Source organism: Nycticebus coucang, chromosome 15 (genome assembly GCF_027406575.1).
Source record: "Nycticebus coucang isolate mNycCou1 chromosome 15, mNycCou1.pri, whole genome shotgun sequence".
Classification (NCBI taxonomy): Eukaryota; Metazoa; Chordata; class Mammalia; order Primates; family Lorisidae; genus Nycticebus; species Nycticebus coucang.
The window spans coordinates 54,141,398-54,155,232 of record NC_069794.1 but is presented as its reverse complement, the minus strand read 5'-3'; the positions used below and the strand labels follow the sequence as shown (position 1 = coordinate 54,155,232).

The following is a 13,835-nucleotide window of genomic DNA, read 5'->3' as shown; positions in this document are numbered from 1 at the left end:
TCATCCACCATATTCAGTAGACCTTGTGACTACCACTTCTTCCAGGCTTTGGACCACTTCCTGAAGGAAAAATATTCAATTCAATATTCAATTGAAAAATTCTGAAATTTCATCACCACTTGCTCTCCTGGCTTCTTCACTGTGGGCATAAAAGCTACCATTAAGGTGGCAAAATTTTGTCACTACGTTTGAGCACATACTTTGATTAATTGTACTGGTTCTTGTTGAGATATAATAAACTAAACTTTTGCTATAAATCAGACATCCCATATTTAATGACCTACATTTTTAAAAATGTAAAATCAGGAAAGGTTATTCTCTGTGATTAGCTATTAAATCATTTCTTGAGTGAATGTAATGACAACAATTGAAATAATTGCTAAGTTTAAATAAGTCATAAGGTTATTGCACAAAGTTACACAATAGTAATGAGGCTTACGTAGGAGAGCACATAGAGCTGGTTCCTTTATTTCTGGATATGATGGAGTCAACAGTTTTATAGCTTTCTATTTATCCTTCAGGTTTTAGATTGTATATAAATTTCTTACTCATGCATTCCAAAAACCTCAATTTAAATTTGGTACTCCTGTTATAATTTTTCATATTATTCTATATTTTTCTTGTATGGATTATAGCAGTTTGTTATTTTTTGTTTCCTATTAGTTTAAAGCCTTTCTCTCCTTACACTGTAAGTTCTAGCAGAGTAAGGCTCTTCTTTATGTCTATCACTACCGTTTCTCTAGCATTTCCGATAAGCATAGAATATAATTTTTTGAATGAGTGAATGCATTTTTAAAGGTATATTATGTTTTTCTTTGAAAGAACAAATTGAAAAACATTAAATCCACTTCTTTTTTTAACTTTAAACCATTTTTATTACACAAGATCGTCACATATTTCTTTACTTTTTGTACACTTACTCTCCAAAGAAAGGCTGATTTTTAACTTTTCATCTGGTTATAGCAAGCACTAAAATCCCGATTTTAACAGAACAGTAGTAAAAATACCTCAGTGATTCAAGTTAAAAGCAGTACGCTGATACATGACTCTTGCACCCAGTATCATAACTCTTTGTCAAACTCTTTGTAATCCACCACATTCAACAGACCTTGTTGACTTGTTATTCAAAAATACAAAATAAATTATCTGTATGCATGGAGAAGGGATGACAGCAGTAAACAATTATGTTTGTCAACTGAAACCAGTAACTGATGGTTATAGTGATTTTCTTAAACATCAGCCAGGCTTTTCTTCACTTTCTTCAGCTGACAGTAAGCAACACTGTCTTGGCTTCCAATCACAGCTCATTAATGGTAAAGCACTATTCTAAGAATTAGACATGCCACCTCCATGCCATCTATTGTGCCCATTCCAGGGTCCTTCTCTTCTTTAAGAAGTTCTGTGACTGCAACTTCTGCTATAGTTAACAGGAGCCCGATTTCTCCAGGGGCTGTCACAAGTTTAGACTGCTTCTTGAGTTCAGCAATGACAGCATCAACAGCTAACAATACACCTCTCCTGATTTCCACTGGAGTCGCACCTTGGCTAATCTTCCTGAAGCCTTCCTTGGCCATAGACTGTGCCAGACAGTGGCAGTGGTGGTACCATCCCCCGCCTCTTTGTGTTATTGGCAACATCATAAACAAGTTTAGCTCCAATATTTTTATGTTTATACTTTAAGTCAATTGATTATGGAATAGTCATGTCATTTCTTGTTACCTGGGGCTTCCCCAAAGCTGTTCAATCATCACTGCTCTTCACTTTGGCCTCATTATAATGGCTATAGCATCAGCTGAAGGGTCTACACTTTTTTTTTTTTTTTTTTTTGTAGAGACAGAGTCTCACTGTACCGCCCTCGGTAGAGTGCCGTGGCGTCACACGGCTCACAGCAACCTCTAACTCTTGGGCTTACGCAATTCTCTTGCCTCAGCCTCCCGAGCAGCTGGGACTACAGGCGCCCGCCACAACGCCCGGCTATTAGGGTCTACACCTTTAAGCACTAAGGCTCGGGCATCCACACCAAATTTTACATCTTTGGCATAATTCTAAGTGAGATGGGGAGCCAGTGCCCTGGACACTGGTCTTATTTGGCAAAGAGCTATAAATAACCCAAGCATTTCTGCAGGGCAGTGGCAGAGCATGCGTGGGGTGTGACAGGTCATCAAAGAGAGTGATGGTAAATCCACTTCTTTAAGAATTTGATAAAAAAAATTAGGCAATATTACAGATTAGGAAAATAGCTTAGTAAATGATACAAGTACCTTCTATGGCTTCAAAAATTAAAATTATTTTATTGTTTTTATAATTTTAAGAAGTATAAAAATAAACACTAAATATTTGGCCATGTATTCCACAAAATAGCATTGAATTTCTAGCATAATATTCCATGTAATAGAGAACAAGAATTTTCCAAAATTATCTTTTAGTTGAAAGAAAACATGATAAATATGATGTGGTTTCACAACAGATATAGACACTAATGTGATGTTTAATTCTGATATATTATTCTAATGTTTCTTATTGTCTCAATCTTTACAAGTTATTGTTATTTTACTTTTTAGTGTCTTCTTATTTTGTTGTTATTTCTGTTCTCATGTTTCAAATTTTGTGTTATGTTACTTAGATCACTAGGAATATATCAATTAGTATCCATTGGGTGGTGTCTGTGGCTCAGAGGAGTAGGGCACTGGCCCCATATACTGGAGGTGGCAGGTTCAAACCCGGCCCCAGCCAATAACTGCAAAACAAACAAACAAACAAAAAATTAGTATCCATCCTCTGTTGACATACTAAATAGTCAAAAGCAAACTCATGATCAGTAGTGTAATAAGACATTAACTCAACTTTTTAAGGTTAAAATTCCTTATATTGAATAAATACAAAAAATTATCCTTTCAAAAAGAAAGCTACTATACTGCAAAAAAAAAAAAAGTTTGATTTTATTTTCACCTTAGCCTTTCAGGAGACAGAACTCTGCTTAAAGTTCCATTATTCTTCAGTATTTTAAAATGCATCCCATGTAAATATTCCAATAAGCAGAAATGACAAGAAATCTTTCATAAATTCCTAGACAAATTTCCAATTCTAGTGAAAAATATGCTCCTGAAAAAAAATATAACTAAAAAATTATATTAAAATAAATAAAGTGAAACTTATTATCAAATAGCTTGCCTCTTTTTCTAAAGCTTAGTGTTCCTATTTGAGCTTGTCAGGAATTAAGTAACCATGAATTTTTGATGAACTATGGATGAATATACCAGTCACTTGAGAGTATTGACACATCTATATCCATATGATCGTGTCTAATTAAACTGTTTCTGCTCTTTTTCTAATAGAGTTTATACATTCAGTATTAATAATGGATGAACATTTTTAATTCATTTCTATTGTTAAATCCTATTTGTACTTCTGCAGGAACATTAGTAAACTGGTTTTATAAAACTTATGTCTCAAGACACGAATATGTAGGAGTTACCGTTATTTTAAAAAATTTCTGTGACTAAAATTCCCAAAACATTATAAATAAATTATTAATGTGTTAATTTCTAGAATAACTGTTTTTCTTACATTATTTTCCTTGAAGGTGGCCTCAGGAATGATATACTTACCATTATCCAAGGAATGCATATTGTTTACTAATTTGTTAAAAAGAGACATTATTCACTTTGCACGCTGATCTTCAGTGAAATGCTAATAAATTTAACTTCCATGTCTCAGGTAATCTTTATTTGGCATAAATAAGCAGGAAATGCACATTTTTCCAATAGTGTTCAAGCAATTTAAAGCTTCATTGTCCCCTGTGCTTTCTATTTCTCAACCACAGTGACAATAAAGGAATAAATTGGGATCAGTTTGGCTAGGATGTTAGGGCAAAATGATCCTGATTCAAGGGGTGACAGATGAGTCTCTTAGAGTATAATTTTTAAAATAAAAACTATATTTTTTGCTCAAATGGTTTTTTGCCACTGAAATAAAATGCAACTAAAACATCATTTCCTTGATGTAAACATCAATTTAAAAATAAACCCCCATTCATAACATTTATCCCCTAGATATCAGCATGTTTTCTCTCCAGTTATGTGTTCCAGGTTGTTGTTTTTATGCATCAGAAACATTGGGGAAAACGTGGCTTGTCATATTGTTAGAGAAATTTGTATTTCCTTAAATAGGACATAAAATAGACACAAATTCCAAATCAAACAAAACAAAACAAACAAAACCCCAAAGTCTTACTATCCAGCATTCATTAAAGAGATGTTTACTGAGCCTTCATTTCGTGCTGTGCAACATTTTGCTGGGGACAGCAGAGAGAAAGAAAGAAAATCATCTCCTGCTCTAATGGACATTATAGTAGGAGAAATTAATATAATCACATAGTCAAAGAAAAAGACATATGTTATAGATCATGACTTGCACTATGAAAAACAATTAATCCATACTTTGAGAGAGTATTAACAGTGTATGGATTTTAGGTTTGGGATGGGGGGGCTGTGAATAAAGAACATTGAAGGATAAGAAATGCACTTAAAGATAAGGAAGAGTCAGGCAAGTTTGGTAGTGGCAAAGACTATCCCATTAAGAGGAAATAATATGCACATAGGGAGACAATGTTTGTTCTTAAAAACATAATATTTTTAAAATTGGAATTCTTTCCAGATAGATTTCACTCGGTTATTCAAACGACTTTACCGTCAGCTTGTAGTTCCATGGCAGACAAGTATGGGTGCTGAATCCAAACTAATCTACAGGCTGCAACATGGAAAAATCTTCAGAGAAGTGACATATCCTAACAACGACAGACTGAATTAGTCAGTAGACAAGGGGAGAGGCACAAATACGTGATGAGGGTGAAGAGATAAATAGCATTTTACCTCTTGAACAGTCTTTTCATACACGCTTGAAACTGAAGACTAAAATACTTCAGCAGGAGAGTGATGCAAATTGATTTATGTTTTTACATAAATAAAATGTGTTTGACATAAGAACTCTGACTACATGTGGAGACTATTTGAAAAGAAAACACCACCAGCATGTACAGACAGAGAAACTTGGTAAAAAACAGTATGGTTTTTAGGTAATCAATGATAGTCATTTGTGATAAAGGGAGGCAGTGAAAATCGAAAGAAATTAAATGATTCAAAAGAAATTCAGCAGGTAGCACTGGCTAGTAGAATTAGTAATTTTTTCAGTACAGTTAAGGTTAAAAAAGTAAATCAATATTCTATTTAAATATTTTTATGGAACATATAAACACATAAAATGTGTATTTACAACAAAATGACAACAGTGTGTATCCACAGATTCTGAAGCTATAATTATTTCATTTTGGATAATTTATTTATTAATTTATTTACAGTGATATGTAGTAATTTTCATAGAGAAAAAACATGAAATGCTAGAAAATATAGGAAATTTTGTTGAAAATGTCAATTATTCAATTGATTATATTTTTTTGTACTGAATAACCCAGGACGGCAATTTGTAATATTTTGGACATAATAATTATAGATAAAATAGCCCTCATTTTCTCCTTTAAGAACAAAACTATGTAAAACTTCATATGTATTAATTTATTCATTCTCCACTTGTTCCAAGGTGCCTGTCAGAAAAACTCATGATAATGAAAATTATATTACTTTTGACGTTCCATCTGGCATTTTTTCCCATAGCATATACATCCTACTTGAGGTATCCATGTGGTTAATTAACTTTGTGTGTAGTAGCGCAATACATATTGAAAAGTTAATGTCAAGGGAAGAAATGGGCCCTGGATATCTCTGATGTCCAGACTGTAGCTTTGAATGGAATCTATTTTGCTGGCCTCAACGCTACTCCCCTAGTTCTTGGGAAAGAAATACGCTCCTGTACGTCACCAGGGATAGATAACTACAACAGACAATAGTCTAAATTCAAGCAGAATGTAATCTTTGTTGTTGGACTTCTGAGTCTTGGTTTTTCTGTTTATTTTTCACAGGTGGCTAGTCTTCAGCTCTGAACTTCAGTACTATTGCCCTGGAGAGGATGTTGTTTCCTGGAGTTTATCTCTACTTATTTTATGCCTCAGCTGCCACTATCACTCTCACCACTTCAAAGGAACTTCCTTGGAACTAGGATTCTGGCATCTAGGAAACACAGAAAAGTATTATTTTATAGGACTTTGTTCATATGGTTATTGTTCCCATTTTGGATTTAGATCCCTTGACTATTGATAATGCCTGTGATTAATCTTAAATTCTCCGTGTCTTTGGTCTTGTGAGCTTGTTTTGTGAAAGAACTGAAGCTTGATTTAGAAAGATACAATACATATGTAATACCAGATTTTAAGAACATCTATATAAATTCCCATAGTATGGCACTCATTCAGTCTCCGAACAAATATCATTTTTAATCTAACTTGTAGATATCACCCATCTAGAAATAAGAGTACATGTAACTTCATCTTACACTGTGTTCGACAAAGAGCTTTCTTTTCTTGATTGGAAAATAATGCACATAAAATAATTCTAAAATTGCATGAAAATATTCTGAAGGATACATTATTCTATTTGTCAGGGAGTTTTAAAGAGGATATTTTCATGCATTTTCTTATGTTCTCTATAGAAAATCCAAATGGGGAAAAGTGTCATGATATCAGTAAAACATAAGAATGTTATGCTATCAATAATTTTCTCATATGTTTCCAGACTGACTAACATGAAATATTGGTATATTGATTTTTTTGGTATATTGATATTTTAAAATATTTCCTTGCATCATTGAATTTTTTTTGGAGTTCTTAGAAATTTACAACTGTATAATGCTATGCCTTATGTTATTCCATTTCCAGATGATATTAAAAATGCATATTAATTATAATTGATTCAGATGACAAATTGATTTAGTTGGGGTAATAGGTCTAGGGTTCAGAGTGAGGAACCTGAGGCTGTAAGGGCACACGTGCCTTGTAGGTGCAACATTTTACTTAATTTGTGGTGGCTCATAGTCCTAGCACTCTGGGAGGACAAAGGCAGGTGGATTGCTTTGAGCTCAGAGGTTAGAGACCAGCCTGAGCCAAAGTAAGACCCCCATCTCTACAAAAAAAAAAAAAAAAAGAAAGAAAGAAAGAAAGAAAAAAAGCCTGGGGTTGTGGCAGGTGCCTGTAGTCCCAGCTACTTGGGAGGCTGAGGCAACACTATGAGCTATAATGCACCGGCACTCTACCGAGGGCCACAAAGTGAAACCCTATCTCAATAAAAATAAATAAATAAACAAACAAACAAATGTTGCAGAACAAATTATTTTGATTTTATTAATACATTTTTATTCATCTTTTATGTTTAATTTTTAGAAAACATATTTAAAATACTGAATAATAAAGTAAGCTTCAATGAAATAATTCTCCCGGACTGGCACAATTAAAACATTTGTAAGCTATTAGGGCTAAATTAGCAGCTGCTAGGGTCATGACTTAGCTCTAACTTTGCCCACCTGACTAGCACCACTACCTTTCTTTAGTGAGAGTTTATGGGGGTTGGTACTTCAGTATGGAATTTGTAGTTGCACATCTTGAATATTTTTTAATTCTGTCTGCTTAACAGCCCATCATATCAAAGAAGCCCAAGCAAACACTGATGAAAGAAAATAATTTTTTGTTTTAGGATTATTATTGTTATTATCATTATTATTATTATTACTATTATTATTATTTTGAGACAGTGTCTCACTGTGTCATGCTGGGTAGAGTGCATGGTGTCACAGCTCACCACAACCTCAAATTCTTGGTTCAAGCCATCTTTCTTGCCTCAGCTGTCAGAGTAGTTGGGACTACAGGCACCCACAACAATGCCCCGATATGTTTTTCTAATTTTAGTAGAAATTACAAGTTGTACCTCACTCTTGCTCAGGCTGGTCTTGAACTCCTGAGCTCAAGCAATCCATTCTCCTCAGCCTACCAAGCTGCTCGGATTACAAGCAAGAGTCACTGTGCCCAGCCAAAAACAGATTTTTTTTTAATGATGTTGGGAATTGCAATATTATCTTGTTTCTGCTAAAGAAAAGATGGTGTGCTTGCTTTGTGATACTGCAATATCAGTATGAAAGAAATCTTGCAACACTCATAAAGACCACAAATACTTCAAATTAAAGAGAGAGTTATGAAAAGCTATATTGCAGAAATTAAAAGATGAAAAGCAATAGCACAGACATTCTTTCAGGCCGCAATAATATCTAGAAATTATTCCACTGAAGCAATTTATAAAGTAGCTCATATTCTTGGCAGAGGGGAAAGTAAGCCATTCAATGATGTAGAAATTGCAAAAGAATGCATCATTGAAGGTATAGGATGTTTAGGCCCCAATATTACTTCAAAGTACAAACAACTGTCTCAAGGAAAACCATAACAAATCAGTGAATAATGACAAAAAAAAAAAAAAAAAAACAGCTTCATGAGAAATGAGTGAAAAGCCTAGCTTGCTGAATGAGGAAGTCTGGAGAGGTCAGGGAAACATTATGGGCACATTGTGACTCAATTGTTCAAGCATGTCCTGCACAAAACACAGTTTCGGTATTTAGACATAGGGTGAAACCACAAATCCCCCAAGTATGGGTATAATCAACAATTAGATCAGCACTCAGCCATCTTCACCAAGAAAGGGAAAGGATGTAGGTACCATGTAACCAAGTTAATCAATTACCAATAGAAAAGGAGAAAGGTACCCGGAGATGCAGAGAGATCAGTGAAAGAGTTACACAAGAGATTTTTAAGGGAGAGAAAGAGGGTATTTATACCTTTATCCTGCCTTTGTTCTGAGATCTCTCTCTTCTCACTGGAAGTACATTAAACTTCCTCTGTTACTAAAGCTCATGTGAGTTTACTTTTGCATTCTATTCCAGCTTCAGACTCTCTTACTGTTTTGCCTTCCCTCCCCTCCCCCCATTGGAGCCGACCTTCAGATCTTGACCTGTTTAACTTTTGTTCTCTGCTCACTCTCTCACTTTCTATTCACTTCACACTGCACCTTGGCTGACTGGGCTAGACCTCAAAAAAGATAAATGTTGTGAAGTGGAACTGAATTTGGTAAATGAAGTAAGTGTATGTACAGACGCTGCACCTTCCATGACAAGAAGACATGAAGAGTTTATAGCATAGATTAAAAAAAAAAAGCATGAAAAGATCCAGATGCTCTCATTTCTTCTCATTGTATCTTGCATCAACAAAATGTCTGTGCTGGGATGGGCATGATGTCTAAAGCCTGTGATCCTAGCACTCTTGGGATGTTGAGGAAGGAGGATTGCTTGAACTTGGGAGTTGAGACTAGCCTGAGCAAGAACAAGACCCTGTCTCTACTATAAATAGAAAGATTAGTTAGCTGTAGTGGCAGGTGCCAATAGTCCCAGCTACTTGGGAAGCCTAGGCAAGAGGATTACTTGAGTCCAGCTCAGGAGTTTGAGGTCGCTGTAGGCTAGGCTGACACCACAGCACTCTAGCCTAGGCAACAGAGTGAGTCTCTGCTTCAAAATCAAACAGACAAACAAAAACTCTATACTTTAGCTACTATTTTAAGTGACACTTAGCAATGATTTAATTATATTCCTGCAAATGTAATACAGCATCATCAGTTTTATAACATGCTACAGTTGAACAATGAAGCATTCAGTGTGGATTTACCATAGTGTTATTATTATCTTTTTATTTTTATTTTTTTGCAGATTTTGGCCAGGGCCAGTTTGAACCCGCCACCTCCGGTGCTGTACTCTTCGAGCCACAGGCGCCACTCCTTACCATATTATTTTAAGGTGCTCTGGCTATCCCAGAGACAGGTGTTAGCCAAAATTTCATCTCTGTGACAACAGATCATTAAATTTTATGAAGAACTAAATCAGCAATGTGTATTTATCAAAAGATGATTTCTATAGAAAAGCAGCATTTCTGTGTGCTACCATGTCAAAACAAAATGACTTGAACATTTCTTTTCAAGGTAAAACTTAGTCTATATTTAATATGGGAGAAAAAAATAAGCCTTTGGGGGAAAAAAAAACAAACTATCTTTTAAAAAAAGCTTCTTCAAAGAAAATTTTGGATGAACATTGTCCCCAGTTACCAAAGAACATTGAGGGGATGGGCAGGGTGATATTTGCAAATAATTTGAAGAATATGTAGCTGCTATAGACCCTTTAATTCAACAGGTCTCTAACAGCTACATACCCCATTACAAGCAAAGGTTTGCTGACTCTGAGAACCATGGCATGACACTCAAATTAACATTTCAGCCTCACCTAGTTGATATCACCAAGGCACTTAAAGAACTACAGATGGTATTGATTGAGCTCTCAGTAGATGACAATTTAAAGTCATTGTTTCATTCTAAGAAAGATCCGATTTAATTATGGAAAACTGCAATAGAATACTCATGTCTTCCTTAGGCAACATGCCCAAAAGACGATTTCTTGCTTTCAACTACTTATTGCTATGAGTTTACATTCTCCCACCTAACACAAATAAAGAATCTTATAAGGTCATGAATGACTGATACCCATCTAGAAAGTCAGTTGAAACTTTAGACCTTCAAGAAGACACAACAAAATCATAAAAAGATTAGTTAACTTCAAAATTAACAAATAGTTTTTATTTTTTCAAATTATTAAGTACATAGTAGTTAGATTTTTAAAGAATAATAGACATGTTTAAGTATATCTTATAGAGGTGTCTTGAATTTGGCCTTACTTGATTACAGATTAATTAATGTGGTCTTCCAATGTGGAAAGGTTTCCCACTCCTGGGATAGTACAGCCAGAATCTCTCTTTCCCTCTGCCAGGTCCTTGTTCTCTGCCAGGTCCTTGTTCTCTGAGATTCGAAGAGCGAACCCATGGACCACACAACTTAGCAAAGGACAGATTTTACTGATAGACAGCTAGATACGATGGATAAGGAAACTTCTGCTGCAGTGATGGGGGGACCTGCGTACAGGTAGCCCATTGGGCCTTCTTTCTAAGGGTTTATATCTTTTCCTATCTTGTGGGCAGGGGAGTTTGGGGAGATGGAATGTATGTCTGGACTATGTCACAAATGTTTGGCACCAGAGGTCTGGGGGCAGACGTTAATTTGAAAACTGCCCCTGGGTAGGAATATGGTCCAGTCTGAGGCGAACTGCCATGAGAGGGGCAGCCTCTTGTTCCCTGCTCCAGGATTTGTTCCCTGCTCCAGGAGAGGTAGCCCACTTGAGATACTGATCAGGCTGGTTTCACAAGGTTGTTTGTGCCTAGGGTGGAGTCTGAGACGAAACTGATCTCTGAACTCACCAATGTCTAGAACATAGGGGGGGTCCCTGTCTAGCTCTGAACTGGGAACCCTTTATTAGCGGGGCTTCTGATTTATGGTGCTCTTGATAACTTGTATGTGACCCACTTTGTTTCTGGAGTCCTTTCCCACATACTCATTAATTTATAGTCTTCTAGTCACTTCCTTTTCTACATGTGTCACTCAGGTAACTCCATTAACACTGGTATAGTTCAGAATTACCTCTTTATTAGAACCAGTGGTTTGATTTACAGATTCTTTCTTTATCAGACAAAATATTCCTAAAGCCAACTTGAAAAAATTTTATTTAGCCAGATTCCTGAGCTAATATATTCTATTTTTAAGGTTATACAAAGATCTTTCAGAATATTTATTTTGATGATAGTATGGAATACACTGAAAATGTGCTAAATGTATTTTTATTTTAATACTATCAATAGTGTGATAAATTTAACTTCATTTACTTTGCAAACAAATTACCTTGGACTATAAATTCAAAGCCATTTTCTACATATAGTAGGGCTCGTGATGTGGATAGCAATTCCACCCTCCTAGAGAGAAGGGACAAAATGGGAAATCTGTTGTATGGCAGCCTGGTGAAGTTGCCCCACCTGGGAAGAAGGGCAAAGGTGGGCTCTACCTCCCTGCTTAACAACTTAATCCTATCCCCAGAAGCTAACTGCCCCCTCTGGGAGAAGGAAGACTGCCTGAAAGGACTAGGCAGACCACGCACAACAGGATCTGGAGAGGGACTGAGAGGTAATTATCATGTCATTATATCTTATTCAAATTGGTTCCATGGTAAGGTCTGAACTATGAGGAGGGCCCCACAAACCCTGTAAATCTTTAAACAAAGCTACGCTTGCCATATATATTTATTCATGTGAAAAAATTAATAAATTTAACTGCTTTAAAAATAAATTTCTATTATTCTATTTTTGGTTTATAAAGTAAAGTTTTCAGAAGCACTCTAAGAAATGTCTTCAGTGAATTCTAAGTCACAAATATTTTCACTCTTCACATTGGAACATGGAAAGAGAAAGAGAATGTAATGATTGAAGACTTCTCTTTCATTTTAGTTTAAAGGGATTTCTTTCAGTAATATACATCCAGTACTCTTCTCTTAGCCATACTAAAGCTCTATGTCTACTTTAAGAACACTATTGATTCACTTCTCATGCATCTGCCATGTGCATACTGTCACTTTCTTTGTGACAGCATAGTTTCAACCCCTGGTCTTCTTCTATCTTGTATTATTCATCAAGCACACGTGTACAGATTTTATGTTTGCAGCTTGTACCACACTCATATGAATCCCCATTCTTTGTGAAGTTAGAATGAATAGGGCATTGAAAATAGAAACAGAGATGTCTGTTGGCCTTACATGAAGCCTGCCTAGTGTGATCTGAAATGTTGTAGGATAGAATATCCTGAAATATGTCTATGATCTTTTCAATTCAAAATGGTACCTGAAATGTCTGCCAGTGTAGCAGAAATACACTTCTTATTTCCATACACTTCAGTGTCCCCAGCTGTAAATAAGAGACAAAAGTTATCTAGTTCAGATGGTGGAAAGAATAACATGTAAGTCAACTATCATGATGGGTGTAAAATAAATAGGGTTAAGGTGCTTTTATTATAGTTACATTAAAAATCCATAAAATGATAAGAACCAATAATATTCATTATAGAAAAAAATGACATATAACTACACAAGTCTAGTCTCAATTCTGTACATGCAGGTGTTTGATGAAGGATTTGGGATCAGCATAGGTAAACACTTTTTATCTTTCTTCTTAATCATTTTGCCCCAGGACTTAATGTCGAGCATATAAATTAGTCAATATTTATTAAATAAATTATGACTTATATTTATTGAATTATTTGCTTACATTTATCTTTACCCTTCACAATATCAGAGAGGTCAAATCCTGTGGCCTCATTCATGGGTTAAGAATAACTTAGAAATTATGACTACAGATCTCTACAGTAACTTGGGTGACCCTAAACTATAATTTTATGGACTGTGCAAGTAAGACTGTTTCTAATTTTTTAAAATGAAACCTAGAAAGGAGGTATTCTAGGTTTTTAGTGGATGTAAAAGGGGAATTTGGCATCCTGTTCAGCACAGTTCCATCACATTTTATTAAATAATAATTTTGAGTTTTCCATGATGTTATTATGTCTTTTCGTCCAACAGGAAAAAAACAGGTTTTTAATTTTCTGAGCAAAAAATGTAAAAAAGACATTTTCAATATATAAAATCATCATGAGTTTTATATATTTTATTGTAAACTTATTTCTAAAATTCAAATATCCTGTGGATTAGGAAGAAAATTCTATTCACTTTTGTTCAGAACTGTATCCAAAATGATTCAATATGAAAATCACGCATCTGATGGCAATGTTTTTTATGGTATTGAATCATCATTATTAAAATATGGTTCTCATATTTTATTTCATCCGGGTATGTATTTGACTAGTCCATTGATATTATTTATTTTGATAGTTCCCAACCATAATACAAGGTACATTTATTTCATTATGAAGTATTACTAT

The 13,835-nt window shown here is 35.0% G+C and overlaps 1 pseudogene; it reads right to left on the bottom strand.

Moving 5' to 3' along the window:
• Positions 1 to 1,307: 1,307 nt before the first annotated feature.
• LOC128566441 (60 kDa heat shock protein, mitochondrial-like) lies at positions 1,308 to 13,223 on the bottom strand (annotated as a pseudogene).
• Between the last annotated feature and the right edge of the window lie 612 nt (positions 13,224 to 13,835).